At 44.0% G+C, this 20,412-nt stretch overlaps 2 long non-coding RNA genes across 16 annotated transcripts in view; one reads left to right on the top strand and one right to left on the bottom strand.

Moving 5' to 3' along the window:
* Positions 1 to 1,586: 1,586 nt before the first annotated feature.
* Positions 1,587 to 17,551, bottom strand: LOC135293365 (uncharacterized). 8 transcript variants are annotated; one of them, XR_010355463.1, is made up of 6 exons: positions 16,611 to 16,734; positions 16,143 to 16,244; positions 12,765 to 12,837; positions 7,966 to 11,836; positions 6,742 to 6,844; positions 1,587 to 3,358 (listed from the first exon to the last, which is right to left on the bottom strand). It is a non-coding gene; the product is annotated as an uncharacterized LOC135293365 (long non-coding RNA). The 8 variants fall into 8 exon arrangements; XR_010355461.1 differs by having other exon boundaries at positions 6,742 to 11,836; XR_010355462.1 differs by having other exon boundaries at positions 1,587 to 6,844.
* The window catches only part of LOC135293364 (uncharacterized), a 34,574-nt gene continuing 30,131 nt past the window's right edge, over positions 15,970 to 20,412 (top strand). For 7 of the 8 annotated variants that reach the window (XR_010355454.1, XR_010355459.1, XR_010355456.1 and 4 more), the window contains exons 1-2: positions 17,366 to 17,517; positions 20,191 to 20,377. This is a non-coding gene — a long non-coding RNA (uncharacterized LOC135293364). Of the gene's footprint in view, positions 16,002 to 17,365; positions 17,518 to 20,190; positions 20,378 to 20,412 lie in introns of those variants that run through there. The other variant, XR_010355458.1, reaches the window with a different exon arrangement.

The following is a 20,412-nucleotide window of genomic DNA, read 5'->3' as shown; positions in this document are numbered from 1 at the left end:
CCAACACAAACCCAACACAAACCCAACACACAGCACACAAACCCAACACAAACCCAACACACAGAACACACACCCAACACGCAGCACACAAACCCAACACAAACCCAACACAAACCCAACACGCAGCACACAAACCCAACACAAACCCAACACAAACCCAACACGCAGCACACAAACCCAACACGCAGCACACAAACCCAACACAAACCCAACGCAAACCCAACACACAGCACACAAACCCAACACAAACCCAACACGCAGCACACAAACCCAACACAAACCCAACACAAACCCAACACGCAGCACACAAACCCAACACAAACCCAACACAAACCCAACACACAGAACACAAACCCAACACAAACCCAACACAAACCCAACACACAGCACACAAACCCAACACAAACCCAACACAAACCCAACACACAGCACACAAACCCAACACAAACCCAACACACAGCACACAAACCCAACACAAACCCAACACAAACCCAACACAAACCCAACACAAACCCAACACGCAGCACACAAACCCAACACGCAGCACACAAACCCAACACAAACCCAACACACAGCACACAAACCCAACACAAACCCAACACACAGCACACAAACCCAACACAAACCCAACACAAACCCAACACGCAGAACACAAACCCAACACAAACCCAACACACAGCACACAAACCCAACACAAACCCAACACAAACCCAACACAAAGAACACAAACCCAACACAAACCCAACACAAACCCAACACACAGCACACAAACCCAACACAAACCCAACACAAACCCAACACGCAGCACACAAACCCAACACAAACCCAACACACAGCACACAAACCCAACACAAACCCAACACAAACCCAACACACAGCACACAAACCCAACACAAACCCAACACAAACCCAACACGCAGCACACAAACTCGCTCCCAGCCTCTCTCGGCTCGGCGCCTTCCCTCGGTGCAGTTCCGGGCGCGGCCAGCAGGGGCGCTGCTGCTCCCGGTGGGCCGGGCAGGCGGGGATTCCCCCGCGGCTGCAGGGGGCGCTGTGCTGCGGGCCCGGGGAGCACGCGGCAATGGCGGCCGGGCCCAGACGGGAAGGGATGGAGGAGACGAGAGAGGCTTTGCTTCACAAACCCTGAGGCACGCGATCCTGGTGCTGCAGGATGACTCTCAGAAGCAGCAAGCTGGGAAGGCAGGATGTCTCGGCAGGCAGGGCGTGCTGGGCTACAGTGCAGCGACAACTCACTGCAGTGCCGAAGAAGCAGCGGGGCAGAGCAGCGGTAGCCCTGCTCCCAGCAGGGCAGGGAGAGGCGAGCTCATGATCCTGGGCACCCAAGCAGATGGTGATAGATCCCTCTCTTAGGGAGGTGGGTGTTAATGAGGTCCCTGTTCAGTGGCTGCTCTCACAAGCAGAGGCTCACCCCATGGCAGAAGAAGCAGCTCTAGGCTGGGCTCCAGCGGCAGCAGCGAATTCCCTTCCCAAGGGAGCAGCTCCAACCATCCTCCTCCAAAGCCGAGAGCGAGCAAGAGACAGACAGAGAGCAAGAAAGAGCAAGCCAGCAACTGCCTCAGCCTCATCTTTTGTCAGCCCAATTGTCCTGGTACCTCTGCCCCTCCGAGAGAAACTCCCGGATAAGAGAGGTGCAACCAGATGCCCTGCTCCCCTGAGCTTGGCCACTTCTTTTGTTTTTCTTAAGGACCATTTGTTAGTGTTTCCTAGCAGTTTAAGGGAAAAAATTGTATAAGTAAAAAGGAACGAAAGGCAAGAAACCTAACCTCCAAGAGAAGGTTTCAAATTCGTCCACATTTTTGTAACTGTACTTACACTGGCATACTTGTGTCCCTGTTAGACCTAGAAATAATTTTGTAGTTCAACTTTCTCAAAGAATGCAACTGTCAAATTATTCTTCAGAGGAAAGGAAGGAAGGAAAGAAGGCTGAAGTGGGTGGAGTGTAAGTAACAATTACTGTAGGCTGATAATATTTAAAGATTCATAGAGAGATGTATTTCATGGGCCTTACATATATGTAACAAATTCGCCTACTCTGTAATCTTTCTCATTATTGACAACACAACAATCACATCTTTCCAGAATGGTAAACTGCAGAATGTTTTTCTTCTGCAAATGCTGCATCTGAGCTCAAATAATTAATGTGAAGTGTTATTACTGGGAAAAGCTGGCAAGCCTCCTGAGCAGGTTACTGATTCAGGCATAAAACCTTCACTGAAGGAGCCTTCAGTATGGGCTTTCTTTTTGAGTCTTAGGTCTTGATTTTCAGATTGAAGGAGGGGGTAGTCCTAGGGGGCTGCAACTCAGTGCTCAGAATGTGTAGAAATTGGACATTTACTTGTATACTGAAATATGGCTGAGGGAAATGTAATTTGGGAACCTCTTCTGCAGCCCTTGAGCTCATCTGACGAGAAGATACAGAAAGCAAGCTAAGTCATGCATGAAGGAGGTATGGCTGTCATTATATAAATGAACACTACTGAAATATATTTAAAAGTAAAGATCACCCTACAGCAAAATTGAGTTTTATTTCTACAAAGAGATAAATACCCATAACTTGCTTTTACATTTAAATTAAAAATATTTCTTGTGAAGGGAAGGAAGGAGGACAATCTAGCCATGAGAAAGAAGAATATATTTTCCCTTTCCTTCATTTGAAGTGATTTTTTAAATGCAGGACTGTAGTGATGGGCTAGCAATAGAAAGCAGTTGTGAAATGCACCAATTTTGCCCAGCTGATTCTGGTGTCACAGTGCAGTCTGACACTTCTGAAGATGCATCTGCTCTTCTGATCCTGGACTTTGGTTACTTATCCAGCAAAATCAATGTCAAATAATGAAATAAATACTTTGGGCAAAGTCCAAAAAAAAGTGAGTGTCCTTTTCCTTCTCTGGGGCTCGAGGCAGCTCCCAGTCCTGTTACCTGTGAAAAATTCTCACCTAGCCCAGGATCAGAGCTTGTGGCTTTGGAGCAGCTCAGATTTGTCCCATACTCTTCTCCCTCTGTGCTTTTGAGCTAGCAGAGATGCCGTGTGTATCCTGGCATCCAATCTCTTGGCTGAGAGGATGCAAAGGGGGACAAGGGGCTGCAGGTACAGGGCTGATGTGGCTGGTTTGCACCAGCCTCCTCTCCTTGGGGTGCAAAGCACACAGGACACGCTGGTGTACTCCAGTGCCTCTCAGCTGGTCAGGGATACACGGACCTGAGGCAGCTGTAATTTAAATTGGAGCTGCTCAGGACAGATGGTGAGAGCTCTGTGAGTGGTGTCCTGCTGGAATCCTTTCAGCCTCTTGTACTGAGCATAGCCATGCAAGGGAGTGGCTCAGTAGGTTTTCATCTTCTAGAAGAAAAAACAGAGAGAAAAATACTTCTTTTATTTTCTTTATTTTCCCTTTTTTGTTCTTTCTTTTCCCCCACTTTTTTGTTCATTTCCTGCGTATAATGGGTTTTGTATTTTCCTTTTCCCCTGTATTTCGAAGACTGTTAATAAATAAATAATGTGAACACAAAATTGCCATTCAAATTTGATTGTCTCAAATTATGTCTAGAATGAAACAAAAATTTACTGATCTGTGATTTTGTACGGCAAAGGCAGCTCAATGCTATTCAATCCAGTAGGGGAGATTTAAAGAAAGAGTATAAAAAAGCCCAAGCAACTAGCAAAGAAAAGAAGAAGCAGGGAAAGTGTGATAAAGAACAGCATAATACTTTAATGGTGTGAAGAGATTTTTCAACAAAACCATTACTAATACTGGGTATTCTTCTAAGTCAGTTCTTACCATCACAAAACCATTAGCTCTTTGGTAGTCACAATCCCCCCTGTATCTATATCATGTCTTTTCATTGCTTTTTATTTGTCTTCTGCTTGACTGGTAACATGCAGCACCCTTGTGCTGTGTACTTATTTCAAGACTGACTGCAACAGTTATAAATATCTCTTCAGCACTGAGGGAGGCAAAGAAAAAGCAATGAGCTTCAGTAGCCAGAGTTCTGAATTGCTGCAGACAAGAGAGTCTGTCAATGAAGACTGGTGAAATAAAATTTTTGCTGGCTGTTTTTTGTAGCTTTAAAGAAGAACCTGTGGTTATTTTCATAATATCAGAGACAAAATTATTATTAGAATTGTTTTTTCTGAGGAACTTGCACATGATACTTAAATAGCCAGAATGTTTTCCTATGGTAACAGGGCTCTGCTCATTATCTCCTGAATATTTAGTCTCCAGGCATGAATTTGAGTGAATATTTGGCAATAAGCTTTTAGTTGTGGGTGGGGATTGGGGCATTTTGTGTTGTGCCTCCTCTTTGAGAAGGCAGAAGAGCTGCTGGCTTTGTTGTATTACAATGTACACTAGTGTGTAAAGAATCAGTGTGACCTGAATCAGACACTTTTTCCTGCATAAATACCCAGGGAATGCTGCATAAATACTCAAGGCAAAACAGTTGTTACTGAGGTATATTTTCAGGTTTGTTCACCGTCAATAAAATGGAAGTAAATAAAAGGAAACTGCTTAAATCTGACCTAGAGTTTATTGCTTATATTTGACTTGAATCAGACACTTTTTCTGTCAGGTGCTGTGGAAGCCCTGCACATCTCATCCTTTGTCTCCAACAGCAGCAACACATTTTTTTTTTCTCTGTGCTTTCAAGAAATAAACACTGTGTGAATTTGGTTTCCATGCACAATAAACACAATTTAAGTAAAAAGCTTAAGAAAACCTTTTTTCTCCTTTTAAACCTTGCTTCTTGCCAGTTATTCACAATGTTGGGTATGTGTTTTAAAATAATAAAATAAAATTAAAGCTTCCCACTATTATGTGGAAGTCTGAGAACTTATTCCTTCAGCTCCGGTGTTTTTTGAGACCTGTGCACTGCCTCATCCAGGGACATTACCTGTCCCATGTCCTCAGTAAAGAAAGATAAATTCAGAAGACAGAGTTGGGTTCTAGATGTTTGCTGTATCTTTTGCAGTAGCATCTCCAGGAGTCCACCAAGGATTTATATTTGAGAGGGTAGCAGCCAACTGCCTAGGAGTTTGTCAAAGTAGGAGAACAGGATTGTCTGAAACAGACACATGATCACAGAAAAAAAAGTTGCATGGCTCTCATCACTCAAAGATTGTGGTGTGCTGAGTCCTTCTCCTAGGTCTGTTCTTTGAGGGCCCTTCTGGCAAAGCTTTTGTGGGGCATGTAGAGACAAATAACACAGTGACTCTGCAGGAGCCAGTGAAAAAGCTCTTTACGAGCAAGGAGTAAAACTTGGGCTGGCTTTGGAGGTGAGAAAGTGGTCAGATAGCACTGCTGGCAGACTGAAGGAAGGAATTAATCGTGAAGTAAGAGAGCCTGTGTGGCACAGAAGGATGAGCTACATGCTGAAGAACCATAAAGGCAAGCACTAACAACTTATGGTTGATGAGTGAAGACAGAGGACAACAGATGCCACAAATTCACCATTGTAATAAGAAACCAAGGAAAGTTATGTTGCCACCAGTGTCTCAAATGGTGCTAAGGCTCTGCACCGATGTTCTGTGCAGGAAGGTTTTACTTGTGTGATGGCTGAGCTCCAGGACAGGGCAGAGCAACAGGTGAAATTTGGGCCCTACGTGATGTTGCCCTCGGCTGGCTTTAGAAGCTGCAGGTGTTTTCATCTGCACAGCAAGGAGGGTAAAGGCTGGAGGAAGCTTCAGAGAGTGATGATTTGCCCCACATGGGAAGGGACATTTAAATTCCCCATTGCCTGTGATGTCTGATTGTGTTAAGTAGAATCCTTCCAACTCTGTCAATAGAAGGAGTGGATATTGATCATTTACATGGGGCATGATGGATAATCTCATTTTTGTACAGTACTTCTTATCCAAACTGCTTTGCTCAATTAAACTCTGCTCAGCAGAGACTATTCAAATCTGCTGTAAAGTTCATGCCATGACCACATTTCCTATCAATTTCTCCACCGGAATATATATTAATGGAAACATGGGGATATATTAATTGTACAATTTTGAATAAATGCAACCTTAGCAGAGTACATTTTTTATTATTATTTAATAATTATGAGTTCAGGCTTTTCTTAATTTCCTGCTGTGAGCTTTTAAAAGTCACGGCAATGCTGAAACATAAATAGAGTATGTGATGCAACACTTTGCCTAGGCAAATATCAGACATTTTTACCTCAGGAAAAACAGAATGAGATTTAAAAAATTCATTTGGCTCATTTGAAATTTTGCACTGTTGAAACCAAACAAGGGAAAACTCAAATCAAGATGGAACAATATTTACTTAAAAAAATTAAACTAATATTTTCTAAGACTTGAGTAGGCAAAAAATGATAAAAATCCATAGAGAGCATGAAGATGGTAACATTTCTTGAAAAAAGATCTTCTAAAACATGGATTAGAAAATATCTAACTCGGTCAAGTTTTTCTCAGCCATTACATTCCATAGTGATAAAACCGGGGTGGAATGATGTTTGGATTCTCCCAGACAGTGGAAAAGCAGCAGTGGAGTCCAACATGAGACAGTAGGATGAGGAGACCTGGAACCACCCAGAACAGAGGGATCATCATTGCTTACTCTCTCATCACCTGGGCATCAAACTCACACATTCTCTCCCTTCCCCCTCTCCACTTTGGTTCCTTCCTATTTTGTCTTTGAATTTTTTCCTTTTCGTCTTTGTCTTCCTTTCTTAGCCACTTGCTTTGTTCTGACAATATGATTACTTAATACTTACCTGCCAAATTAACTGACTTATTTTACCAACGAGTGGATATACTGTTCCCTGACACTCGGTATTTGACAGTCCCACAATCTTTTCTGTGTCCATGAGGTGCACACTGTAACAGGAAAATTCCACTAAGTATGGTGGGCTTTCTCTACAACACACTACAGTTACATACCAGCATGAACCAGGACGTGTGTTGGTTTGCCCTCTCTTTGGCTTTTAAAGGCAATAAAATGTGAACAATTAAAAAAAATCTTTTACAACCCACTCATCCTCTCTCCTTTATTCCAAAAATCACACCCAACTGACCTCTTACTGAGAATGCCGTTCCGTTCGGTAAGACTTGTCTTTTCACAATGAAAAGAAAAAACCCTATTCAGCTAATTGAGCAATTTGCTTAACTGGATACACTGCAAAAATGTATAGTGGAAATGCTAATGTATTAAGTATGAGTGTGTATTTGTAAGCGTGGGGAAAAAGAAATGCTATTAGATGCTGTAGCTGGAATGCTGCATAAATACCCAAGGCAAAACAATAGTTACTGGAGGTATATTTTTAGGTTTACCCACTAAGTGTTGTTCATTGTCAATAAAATGGAAGGAAATAAAAGAAAACTACCTAAATTTGACCTAGAGTTTATTGCTTATATTTGACCTGATTTTTTTTTTTTTGGTTGATGTTGTTTTTGCTGAATGTTACATACAGAGCTGAGGAAATCATCTTCTTTTGCTTTTTATTAGCACAGTCTACTTGGAACCTAGCCATGGATCTGAATGCATTTGTACAGAACCCACTGAGAAACAAGGCAGGGGGTCTGCTGTGCATAATCCTTAAAATGTTTTGCAAGACCACACCCAGAGCAGGGAACACCTGTAGCACTCTGTTGTGCTACAACCTCCTGCACTGACATCATCAATCACCCCAAATCTGGCAATGGTTTGCAGGAGAGTGGAAAAAAAGGATTTGAAGCAGAATGGTGAGATCACTTTAAGGGTGATTATCAGGGGCCCTTCCAAACACAGTGAAAGACTGTATTAAAAATCATGGAATGCCAGCAGGTAGATAACAGAGGTTGGAGGTGCTGGCCCCTAAGTCACAGCCCCTCTGTCCTTTCCTGCCTCTCAGAAACAGTCCTGAAGATGTGCCTTTCACACTGGGTGCCGAGCAGGCTCCAAGAGCCTGGAAATCCTCACAGTTACAGCAAAAAACTGGGGCAAGAAACAGTTTACTTACCACATCTTTGATTTCCCCTTTCCTCTTCATGGAAGGGGGCTGAGACTTATGCAGGAACTTTCTCTGTGGCACATGGATGAGAAGAGCACAGCTGTGGTGGCCCAAAAGTTGCTTTTTAAGAATAAGCTACTGCCTCTTTTCTTAGCTTGCTTTTAGTTCCCAAATATTGCAGCAATGCAGTACCTACGTAATGTGTGTACACTGACGAATACCCCGCCAGGGGATGAGGTATTTGAGACTCATTTTGTAGAACCTGTAAGCCACCCATGTAAAACCATGTTTGTTTTCTAGGTAGCAAAGACAGTAACATCAGGACAATCGTAGAGCAGAGTGCATTGAGAGGGTGAGCAGTGGAGTGCAACACCAAAGTGGAATTGAGAAGCAACTGAAAGACTGGGATGACATAATCACCATTTCTTTTTCACTGTTTTTTCTTATGTCTATGACTGTTTTATCCCACTTTATAAAAATGAGGTAATGGAAGCAGCTCAGCAGTGTCTGGCATTTACGTTCTCCTAAAATACAAGGGTGTACTGAGCTGCCAGTGGCACACACTATAAGACTTGCAAGACTTTTTAAGCCTATACCTTTCTATTGCTTTTTCCTGACAGTCCAAGACCTCCAAATGGGGTCTGTCATCCTGCAGCAAGACTCTCCCACTGATTCTCATAAGAGAGATCTCACCAGGTATCTTTTGAGGTCTAGCCTGAGGTGGGTTCTATGAAATTTAAGCCAGTCTAGGAAGAGAAAATTCACCCACTGAGAAGCTAACAACAATTGCTTCCTCCAAGGATTGAATCTAAGAGTGAGGGAGTTTTCCTGTCCAGAATCCATTAAATTCCTAGCCAGTTCAAACCCTCTTTTATAGGAAGTGGACAGTTTTTGCACATTGTGTGGGAAATAAGAAAATAGGTTTATTTTTCTTCTTTTGTCTTCTATCTACATATAATGGCAACTTTATGGGCAGGTATTTGAGGATAAATGGATTGCCTCTCACACAAAGGTTTTAAATGAAACCTCTTTTCTGACTAAAAAATAGGTTAGTCAATTTTTAATGGCTTTCTCCTTCAGCTGAAGATCATCAGCTTGTATTTGATGCAAAAATGACACTATCACCATAAAAGCTCCTTCTGTTGGGATTCACTGCACCATTTAGACCAGATAGCAGTGTAAAGTCCTAATGGAGAAATAAACATTTGAGCATCTTTCCTGATACTGTAATTGCCACACTTAGGTGCTGCTGTATGTGAAAACAGAAGTTCATAGAAAATTTCCTTGTTCATTCCATATGCTAGAAATTTTGCCGTCCTGCCTGCATATGTTGTTTGTTATGTATGTGAGTGTGAGATGTATACCAAAGCAGAAGCTTTCCTTTCCCTTCCTGTGGTGATGGAGATGCTTTGTGACACAAAGTGTAACTCTGTTCCTGATGCCTCTTGGAGAGGAAAACTCACACAACCCTCTCCCCGCTAAAACTCTGATGAGAGAAAAACCAAGGATAAATTGCAGCAAGAAACTCTGAAGCTAGAAGTGTAGTAAAATGATGGAAGCAGAGATGAAGACTCAAAGCTGGTGAGATATGACAAAATTAGCATGCTGTACTCAGAACTCCTGACATCACTTGGTAGGAGTCACAGTCATAATATGTTCCAGAGATTTTTCTTCTGGCCAGCCCTGTTGAGCCTCTGCAGTCCCTTCTTGGGAAAACCCCCTGCATCACCTGGGATGTGCTGACACTGCTGGGAAGCTCTGACACGGACACAGGTCACTCAGGGATGGGGCCATGTCCTCATTTTGCTGGGTTAAAACCCTCAGCACCTCAGAGAGGTACTTGGAGCAGCAGCTGTCATGTTGTAGCACCTCTCTGGCTGAATGCTTGGCTGTGACAGAGTGGAAGTTTGGCTTTTGGCAGGTGGGGGTTCAAATGCTTTCTCTGTGGCAGGCACATATTTATGCTAAGGAAAGAACTTGAAACATCAAAGTAGGGAAAAGGGTGCTTGCTGGGAAGAAAACCCCACTGAATTACCCTAAGGACACTCTAACATTAGGAGGTCTGGGTTTAGGAATGGACAGATTCGGGAACATATTTTGTTGACCTCTCTTCCCAGAGTAATTGAAAATTATTCAGCTCTGATGAGTGTAACTGCCAGTAGCTTCTGCTTGATATAATTAAGTTCTCTACCTTCAATTTGTTTGCTTGTGTTTCAAGCTTTGAAAAAAGAGCACTTAACCTTTTATTGTTTATTCAGATTTATTTAGAGAAAACAAAATCTCTGTGGCTGGCTCTGTCAACTACCTACATTTGTGCTAATTTCTGCAATGAGGTATGTGTCAATAAAAAGCAGCTCAAAAACTCTTTCTTCCAGAATTATTACTGACAATGTAAACAGTTTTCAATGACACTGGATGTCACTGATTATGTTAGCATATGGAATGGATACAGCCCTGTTCCTCTCAAAGGACTCAACATGTATTTTTGCCTGCAATTATTGTGTCATCTATGTTTGAGATTTCACCCAAAACATAAGAAACTCTAAAAACATTAAAAAGTGGATATTTTAAGTGTCTTGATCGCAGAGAAAATCTCACTGCAATTGGAATCCACTGCTCAGGCATGAAACTTCCCAATGCAAAGTTCAATGCAGCTGATGACATGGGTGGGATTTTATTAGATCACAGATATCTAGCCTGAGTTTTGCTTTTGTCTTCTTTTCCATCACATTTAAGAGGCTTTGTACCTCTCTGCAGCTTCTGTAGAGCTCAGAGTGCTTCCTATGCAACATGACTTCTACTCACAGAATCACAGGATCCCAGAATGGGTCAGGTTGGAAGGGAGCATGGTGAATCATCTGGTCCAGCCTCTCTGCTCAAGCAGGGTCATGGCACAGGATTGTGGCCAGTCAGTTCTGGAATATCTCCAGTGAGGGAGATTCCACAGCCTCTTTGGGCAATCAGTTCCAGTGTATGGTCACCCACACAGTATGAAAAACCTCTGACTGGCATATCTTGTGTGACAGAGACATTTTCAATGCAGGTTTGTGGTGACCTTGTATTTTTCATTTTTGAGTCTTGCTCCTTCAAGTGGGCATGGGGCAGTGTGCTCCTTGCTTCATGCTGTCAGAGAAGACAGGAGGTAAGCCTGCAGTGCCAGGCAGGACATTAAAGAAGGTTTACAGAATGCTGAGGGCAGGGAGCTGGGGAAGATCAGGGTAGATGTAGATGTCAGGAGAAATGTACATCATGTCAACTGGAGAGTGAGCTGAGGTGAGAAACCAAGAACTTTTGTTCTGCCTAAAATGACTCTTAATTCCCCAAGGTGAGAACCTACACAGGAAGGTCCTTGCTCTCAGGTCTCTGACACCTTGAAGTGCAGCTGCTGATTTGGGTCCACATCCCTCTGGCTGGTAATTTCCAGAAGGAGAAAACAAGGTCTTTATCACTGGATGTTGAGGTGCTGTGGAGCTATCACCATTGCTGGGGAAAATCAGTGATAAACAAACAGTGTGTGACACCCCCCTGCCCAGACATGTGCCCTCCCTGCAGACCTTCACAGAGGGTTCTGCAGCCCAGAAGCACAATCACTGCCCAGGACATAGACAGACATGGCTGCTTTGGACTCCTCTGTGGCTGCAGTGCAGTATCAAGTGCTTTTGCTGGCTTGTAAGTCCAGTGATTCCAGGATTCTTATTTTAATCTGCGGTGAAGAAAACATTGCAAAGGAAACAATCCATGGATTATATGGAGTGGGGCACACAGAAGGAAAAGTTTGCACTTTCACCTTCAGCTTCTGATTTCTCTGCCTTTAGCTTTTCCGGTGGGTTGATACATTCTGTGGCAACCTTCATGGTCAGGCACAGCAGCCTTCGGGGCTCTGAAAAGAAAATTATGACTATCCTCAACCTCTACTTTTTCAGAATAAATCTTGTCCAGAATAGCTGTATTGTTCTTCACACAGTAGAAAACTGTTGGCTTTCCATGGCTTTGGCAGGGTTGTAATAACTCTGAGGGCATGATTTTGCCTGAGACTGTGTCTGTGAATAACCTTTCACGGGCAGTGATCCTGCAAACATTCTGGCATGTCAGTGTTCTTACGGGTTCTTCCATGCATGAACGTACAGGACTGTTGGAACTGAGGGCTTAGGCATGGAGATGTTAATGTTTGCAAAGGTAGTAATTTCCCAAGTGTAATGTCAAAAACTTGGGTTCAGTCTGGATTGTTTTCTACTGTTCTATAAGTTTATCAAACTCTGTAACTTCCTAAACAGGACTGTGCATAGTTGTTTCAGAGAGACTCACCTGTCTGAACAGGGAAAGTTTATTATATTTTAAAATTAAAAGGAATTTGGACTTGTTTTTGCAAAGATGCTGATAAGTCTCTTCAGATTTTTTTTCAAAAGGGTCCATGCAATGTTCATATACAGACAAAATGTATTTTCTGATAGGAAAAAATAATCCAAACCCATAGTTGTTCAGTTCTTGATTGCCACTTTATAGAGAACAGAACCTTACATAAACATGTATGTGCTAATAAACATCATATATGGACATGCTGGTTTAATGTTGCTCTCACTCTGGAGTGTTCATCATTGACTGTCATGAGTCTTTCATTTCTTTGCCTCTTTCCTGGTTCTGGCCAGGACAGGGGTAATTTTTACAGCACCCAGCTGTACTTTGAGCAATCAGAGGTGAATCCTTGCACAATCACATGTGAATGGTTCACCTATCCTGAATACTCTTGTTACTATTGTTGTTGTTGTAGTTTTCTTATTTCTTTGTTGTTTCTAGTAAATTGTTCTTACCTCAACCTGTGATCTTCACCTTTTTGTTCCTCCAGTTCTCCTCTCCATCCCTCTGAAGGGCTGTGGGGGATGACTGTAAAGTGAGTGAGTGGTGCACAGTGGGAACATTAAATTGGGGAATACTATTCCTAAACTATGACATGCCCATAATTTCCTATAGTCACAGGAAACAGCCATGGGAAATAGACTGGGCATTGAATGCCAAGATCAGTCACCTCAGCCATTCATTACTGACTGTCACATCAGAAGAACTGAGGTTGTGACAGTATTTCCTCCTTAATCAGCTCGAAGGGAAGGGTCTTCCCAGGCAGGTGAAACACTGCTTACTTTCTTCCTACAAAATGGAATGGTTTTGAGCAGCACCAAACCATTAAAGATTTTGCAGTGTTGCAGAAAGGTTGTAAGAGGTCACCTGATACAAGCTGGGTGAATTTAAAGGGCAAATCCTCAGCAGGTGCAAAGGATCACCCTTCAATTGACATCAGGGAGGATGTCATGGTGGGGCTGCTGATAAGACTCCAAGGGACCTTAGAGAATTAGTCTCAGCCAGAGAGCCTGCAGTGCTGCAATTACTGTTCTGCTTTCTCAAATATTGTTCCAGTAACTCTATTTGACTAATTTTTTTTTTCTTGTTCTGTTCGTAAGTGTAATCCATCAAAATCTGTTTTTTCCACTGCAGTACAGCATATTGTCAAACCCACGTTTTTTGTTCAGCCTGCTTGTTAAGCTAGGTACACTGAAGCCATGGTCTGAATGCATCTAAGTTCACATTTAAGACATGTCTGAAAATCTACAAAATCTACTTTGCTTTTTTTTCCCTTTCATTCCCTTTTTTTTTTTTTTGTGTTTTTTTGGTTTTTTTTTGTTTTGGCAAATCCTAAGTGATAAACGCATTCCATGGCCTGTTTTGATACCTGGAAGTAATATGAAGCTGCTGATCATGATACAGTTTGGGTTGAGCCTGGTTGGTAGGGGCAGGCTGAAAGAAGTAATCTGAATAAAAGTGCATGGCCTCTTGGACCCAAAATTGGTTGCCTTGCCAGTCCCAATTCATTCATCTCACAAAAAACCCTAAACAGAAATAAATCCTCAGCAAATTCCTATCAGTTTCACAGCGATCATTTGCTTTTCTGGCTTCCACTAAGGATATCATTATGCTCTTTAGTCCTAACCCAGTCCTAACCTGCTCAGCTTTCTAAATAGTTTAATTAATCCCCTGCCTTTCTGATTGTGAGTGCTATGTATTGCAAGTGAGATTTTGATGCAAAGCATCACTAAATTAATTAGTTTTGGCCCTGATCCACCACATTTAATGGGGGTATTTGCACGTTCAAAGGTAGACCACTGTTGAAGTGCCTCATTGAATGGAGCACTTCTCCTTAATGAGAGGGGGCTAGGCAGCTTGGCCTCTGGCTGCTGGATGAAGTTATCAGGGGGTACTTACTGCCTCAGCAGACAACCTCTGCTTCTGGCATGATGATATTTTACTTATGTCTTGTACAGAAGTGGAACATCTTGAATAATCATCTTATTTCATGCCTTCTTCTGTATGCCATTGTTACCTCATGCTGAAGGTGTTATCACTAAATTCTCTGTGCACATCTCAGAAAGCACTTTGGTTAAGGCCATGAGAGAGATCTACCTTGAAAGGTTTGATTAACAACACCTTACATGTTAGATTTTTAACACAATTGTTTCTGTGTGTTCGTGGACTGACATTATTAGTTTGATTCTTGGCCAGTAGTTTATTGTTACCTTGTAGACTGAGATTAAAATTGATGCTACGTTTGTGTTGCTGCAGGATGATAGTGTGTTCCACATCAACAGACACCACTTGTTAACTTTTCATCAGGATGTACATTAGAAAGAGGGAGGGCAAACACTGCCAGCCTGGCTTTGGTTCCTGTGGCTTTTTAGATCAACTCAGTGAGTGGCTGGAGATCTATGTCTTCCTTCAGTAAAACTCTGCTTCTGCTGAAATTCTGGATGTTTCCCATCTGTCTCACTAAAGATGGAATTTCATTTTCATGGGCTTTTCTCAGTATAGGATAACTGTACCCAGCAGCACATGCCAAGATTCAACAAACAGTGTTGCAGAGTTTTTTAAACAATTACTCTTGCAATAGTGTCCTGATAGTTTGGCATGGCTGGATAAGATGCTGCTGGAGTTTCATAACCATATGGAATAGGTGTTATAAGATGCTGAACTCAACAGACAAATCACAGACCTTGAATGATGAGAGGCAAAATTACTCAGGCAGAAACCAACTGGGTTTGTGAATCTAGTGTCTGAAAATGTTATCTGAACTGGTGTTGGGAAACTATTGTTTTACTGTCTTTTATTTGCCAGCTCCCTGGGCTCCTGGGCCACTGAGGTGGATTACATCAAAACTTCAGGATGACCTTTCTGTTCAAGGCAACAGTGATGCAGTGCTTCATCTCAGGAAGTTAGCTCTGAAAGACTAGGTTATTAAGGTCCTGACTGACTCATACAGCTATTCAGATTTTCATCAGCACCTTTGGGAGTGGAAAAGTTCATTTCAGCCTACTAAACAGTCCTGCTGGGAGAATTCTGCCTCCCCTCCTAAGACAAGCCATAGTCTAGTGGTGCTACTGTGGGTAAGGGGGTGCAGTTTGGGGTAGACAAATAAACTCCTGGTTGTCATGGAATCATTCTCCAGTAGCAGTGATGTAGGCTGTGGTCTTTCCTACAATTTCTTCCTTAGTTCCAGATTATTGTAGGAACCCTACAATAAACCAAAAATCTGTGTACCTTAATGACCCTTTGGTCAGATGTATGCACAATATAAACTCAATTACTTTCTGCTTTAGCTTGTGGTCAAGTAGTAAAGAAGCAAACAGTGGAGTCAAGGTGCAAAACAGCCTGGAGGGAGGAATTTCAAGGAATCACAGCCAAATATTACAAGTGTTTGTCCCCCTTTTAGTGGAAGAGAGATGATTAGTGACACAATATCTGTGCAAAAAAAGTCAACATCCATCCTGAATAAAAATCACCAAAATAAAAGTTTGCAGACCCTGTGCTACACCTATCCCCCTTTCCAGGATGATGACGATTTTAATGGTTGGACTGTGTTTTGCACGAGGCAGCCTGGCTCCCCAGGGAGGCACGGCAGGCCTCTGCCCTCCGCAGGGCCGGAGCCCGGGCCGTGCCAGGGCGCTCGTTCCCAGGGCAGGGCCGGGCCGGCCCAGGTGCCCCGCGTTCCGAGGGGAGCGGCGGTAATGAACCGGCGGCAGCCTGCCGTGGGAGCCCTGCCACTGTTAAATTTGTAGCCAATTAGCCGTGTTGCACAATTCCAGCAGAGTAACACCAGTCTCTATAGACTTGGTATAGAGAGAGAAATTAGTTTAGACAAATACCTCTTAATCCCTTGTTCTTGGCTGGGCTGGAGCGCCTACTGCTAAGCGCTAATGGCACGGGGAAATCCCAATTTCCAGTGTCAAGGGCTTCGAGGAATCAGGCTATTAAAGAGAGACATTTATTTTGCATTAGCTTTGATCAGCAGCTCCTGGGTGAAATCTCCTTAAATAAATACCCCGTGCGGCCTCTCGCTTGGGGACGCGGGCTTCGGGCCGGGCCGGCGGCTGAGGGAGAGGGCGCCGGGGCCGCCTTCTGCTGGGCCTTGCCCCGCGGGAGCAGAAGCACGGAGTCAATTACGATGGAAAAGATCGCCAAGATTATCGAATCCAACCTGTTACCGAACACCAAACTGGACCGTGGCACTGAGTGCCACGTCCAGTCTTTTCCTTAAACACCTACAGGGGCGGTCACTCCACCACATCCCCGGGCAGCCTGTTCCAGTGTCCACGCAGAAAAGGTCTACTGACCTTTTCTGTGAAGAAATTTCTCCTAGTGTCCAAACTAACCCTCCCCAGGCGATGTTTCTCTCATCCTGTCGCAGGCTGCCTGGCAGAAGAGGCAGCCGCCTGCTCGGTGCGGGCACTGGCGGGGACGGGCGCGGGCGGTGCGGGCAGGCACCGGGCCCTGCTGTGCGGAGCCGGGCGCTGCGGGCAGACACCGGGCCCTGCGAAGAGGAGCCGGGCGCTGCGGGCAGACACCGGGCCCTGCGAAGAGGAGCCGGGCGCTGCGGGCAGACACCGGGCGGTGCGGGCAGGCACCGGGCCCTGCGGAGAGGAGCCGGGCGGTGCGGGAAGGCACCGGGCCCTGCGGAGAGGAGCCGGGCGGTGCGGGAAGGCACCGGGCCCTGCGGAGAGGAGCCGGGCGGTGCGGGAAGGCACCGGGCCCTGCGGAGAGGAGCCGGGCGGTGCGGGCCCAGCCGCGGCGGCGGCGGCGCTTGGGCGATCTCGCGCTGCCCCCCGGCGGCCGTTCCCGGCCGTGCTGCCGCTGCCCCGCCGCCGGCTCCGGCCCCGGCGCCTCTCCCGCTCCCCGGCTCTTTGGCCAGGGCAGGGCTGGGTCCCCCGCCCTGTCCCGCTCGCAGCCGTTCCCCCTGTGCCCGGGGTTGTGCATCCCGCAGGTCGGTCGCCCCTCGGGCAGGGGAAGCCGGGCGAGTGACGCTGGGAGCCGGCGGTGCCTCTCCCGGGGCCTCAGCCCGACCCCCGGGGAGGCGAGCGAGGCAAAACCGCACGGCCTCGCCTTCCCCAAGCGAGAACGGGTCGACACCCATTTAAAATATTAAATTGTCGCCGTTTGCAACCCAAACACCTCGGTGTTGCAAATAAAGCCTAAGGAAGGAAATTACTCAGTCAGCGTCGCTGCACCCTGTCCTCGTGTCAGGTAGCTGGAACCTTTCCATGGCATTAAAGGATAATACCTCGCACCGGGGCTGCCATGAGGCACAAGAGCGTATTTTTACACTTCAGCCTCCCCATGTTATTCCAGATGCAATTTGCCAAATAATACTGACGTCTAAATAAGCTAAACATATAATAAAAGATGAAAATTGTATGGGAATCTCTCTGGACGCAATTATTAGGCCCTCATGACATTATTTAGGTGCTCCAGAAGCTTCTGGGACTGAGGCGAAATTGCACTGACACATGCAAAGTAACTTAGGAACCGACCAGCATTTTCAGATCACAGAGTGGCATGCTGGGAAAAAAAAAATGTATTGCTCCTAAATACTAATTGCATGCACTGGGTCTTGGTGAACAATGTGTACATATAAAATGTAGCAATTTCTGTACTTATGTAAGTAGCTGTTATCTAAAAATTACACAGCTTACTACTGTGTTAAGTTTATGACTGCTTCCTGGCATTGCATGGACACACAGTACCTGCAGAAGGCACCTGCTGGGTTTCTGAATGCATCAGGTACATCCCAGCATTTCTGTGGCTTCGGAGGAATGGTAATAGCATGACAGTAGCACAGCAGGCCCCGCGGCACACTGGTGGGGAGGGAGGATGAGCAGTGCTGGCTACATTAGGGCCACTTTGGAAGCATCTAAAATAATTTTGCAGATGAAATACCCATATATTAAGCAAGGATATGAAGATGGAATAGGTGAAATTTGCTTTTCTGAGTGTTTGGCTTGTAAGTACCCAATTATTTTTCAGCTGTAAATAACAAATGTGGCTGCAAGTCCCTGCTTACCTCGTAGCCTTTCCTTCAAGCAGGACACTGGGTCTTGTGCCATGGCCTTCTAACATACAAATTAATTATCTGGTCTGCTTTGGTCACATTTTCCATGCCCCTTGGTGTTTATCCTTGGTGTTAGCATGTTTTAATGCTGTGTTTGCTTCTGTGTTGTCAGGGGCTAATGGCCATAATCTGCCTCTCCAGGGCAGCCAGGGTGGGCTTGTCTGTGTGATGGGGCCTCTGCTCAGCTTGGAGGTGTGATTCCAAGACATGAGGCTGGTTTATGGAACTTCGCTGCCGTCCTTTCTGCTGAGTGCTCCCACTGGGTGTACTTCCCATTGTGGAGAGTTGCAGGGATCAGCTGTCAGGATGGGGTATTGCAGGGATGGTACTTGGCCATGAATCATGCCTAATTCCCTAGTGAATCAACACCTCTGAGTGATAAAAATATTTAACAAGAAATTCCTGACTGCCAGGCTCTTAACTCCTAGGCACTGGGAAATGTGAGAATGACTGGAGACCTCCACTGTGGCAAAGATACCCAGTGGCTAAGGTTAACACAAAATTAAATTCACATTGGAAATAAATTGTGGATTTTTAACATTTAATTAAGTATTCAGACAGATTTCCAGGAGGTGTAGCAGAATTTTTTTTCATTGCTTTTAAGTTTTAAAATGAAGACTGGTTATCTTTGTAGAAGATATACTCTAATCCAAATGTAAATTGTTGGGATCAATGCAAGAATTACTGGATGAACTTCTCTGGCCCTTGCTATGCTGCATGTCAGCCTAGATGATGCTAACAATCACTTGTGGCCATAAAAATGTATGAGCAGTAGAAAATTATAAGTTTGAGAAGAATAAAATGATATGAAATTAACTCCATAACAGAAATATTTTTGCAACATAAACTCCCCTTTAACTTCTCTTGCATTATTTCACACCCTCACTGAAAGCAGCACAGATTTATAGTTGCATGTTCACATTAAAAACAAGAGCTGAAAAACTTAAATAAGGAAAAATTAACGTACTTCAACTGAATGGGAACTGACTCCAAGTAAAAGGTCTGTCTGACCAGTTAATTTGCTACTCAGTTTCCTTATGGAGGAACAACTTCCTGCAGCCATTGCTTGTACTTGACTGACTCAATTTTTAGAAATTCCCCCATTTAAGATACAGTGTGATTGAATAGGTAATTGACTTTAGGGAATAGGTAACTGAATAGGTATCTTTCTTGATAGATGAATAGTATTTATATTTAACCCTCTCAGATAATGGTCTCTCAAAAGCTCAAAGTAGGTTTTCAACCTCTCTGTGTTGTCCCGATGATCCTGAGAACAGCCCCCTGACTTCAACAGAAACACAGTTAGCCACTGGGACCTTACATTTATTAGGCATGTTCAAAAATATTTGTGAGTGAGTGGGAGGTGGACTATAGGATTAACACAATTGCCGTGTGACTACCTGAGCCAACTTCATGTGACTTTAAGTCCACTGAAGTGAGTTTTTACTCACTTCAGTGGACTTAAGTCACATGAAGTTGGCTCAGGTAGTGAACCAGCCTTTTGCTTAATGAGTGTATTCAAAGAGAGGAATGAAAATTAAAGCAAAAAGTCAAATCAGTTGGAGAAGTATATTTTTTAAAATAAAAAGAGGGTGTGAAGACCTTGCATTGCTAATATTTTTTCTTGCCCTTTCTCAAACACAATTATTGAGGAAAGACTTGATCTGCCTGGAGTTCAATCATGTTATGTGGTTTTGCTTTATTTTGAAAAGTGGAAAATTTTGAATTGCCTTTTTCTATTTTGAATGAGATGAAGCAATAAATTCTGGTTTTAACACATTTGAGATTTTCAGTACTTTCTTCCTTAGCATTACAGAGACCTGGTCCAGGTTCCTTTCTGAGATATTTTCAGTGAAAAACTGTCTGGGCTGCTCACTCCTTAACAAGGAAGAGGACAACTCTGCTTTCCAAAACTTTTCCACACTAAGAGAGACAGAAGAGAACTAGATACTTCCATATGTGATTCATCATTATCCACTGCTACATTGGGATGAGGTAATTTGTAATTTGATGAAAATTCTCTACAGGGG

This window comes from Passer domesticus, chromosome 2 (assembly GCF_036417665.1).
Source record: "Passer domesticus isolate bPasDom1 chromosome 2, bPasDom1.hap1, whole genome shotgun sequence".
In the NCBI taxonomy this organism is placed as follows: Eukaryota; Metazoa; Chordata; class Aves; order Passeriformes; family Passeridae; genus Passer; species Passer domesticus.
Note: the sequence above shows the minus strand (reverse complement) of the source record. Positions and strands in the feature narration are given on the sequence as shown.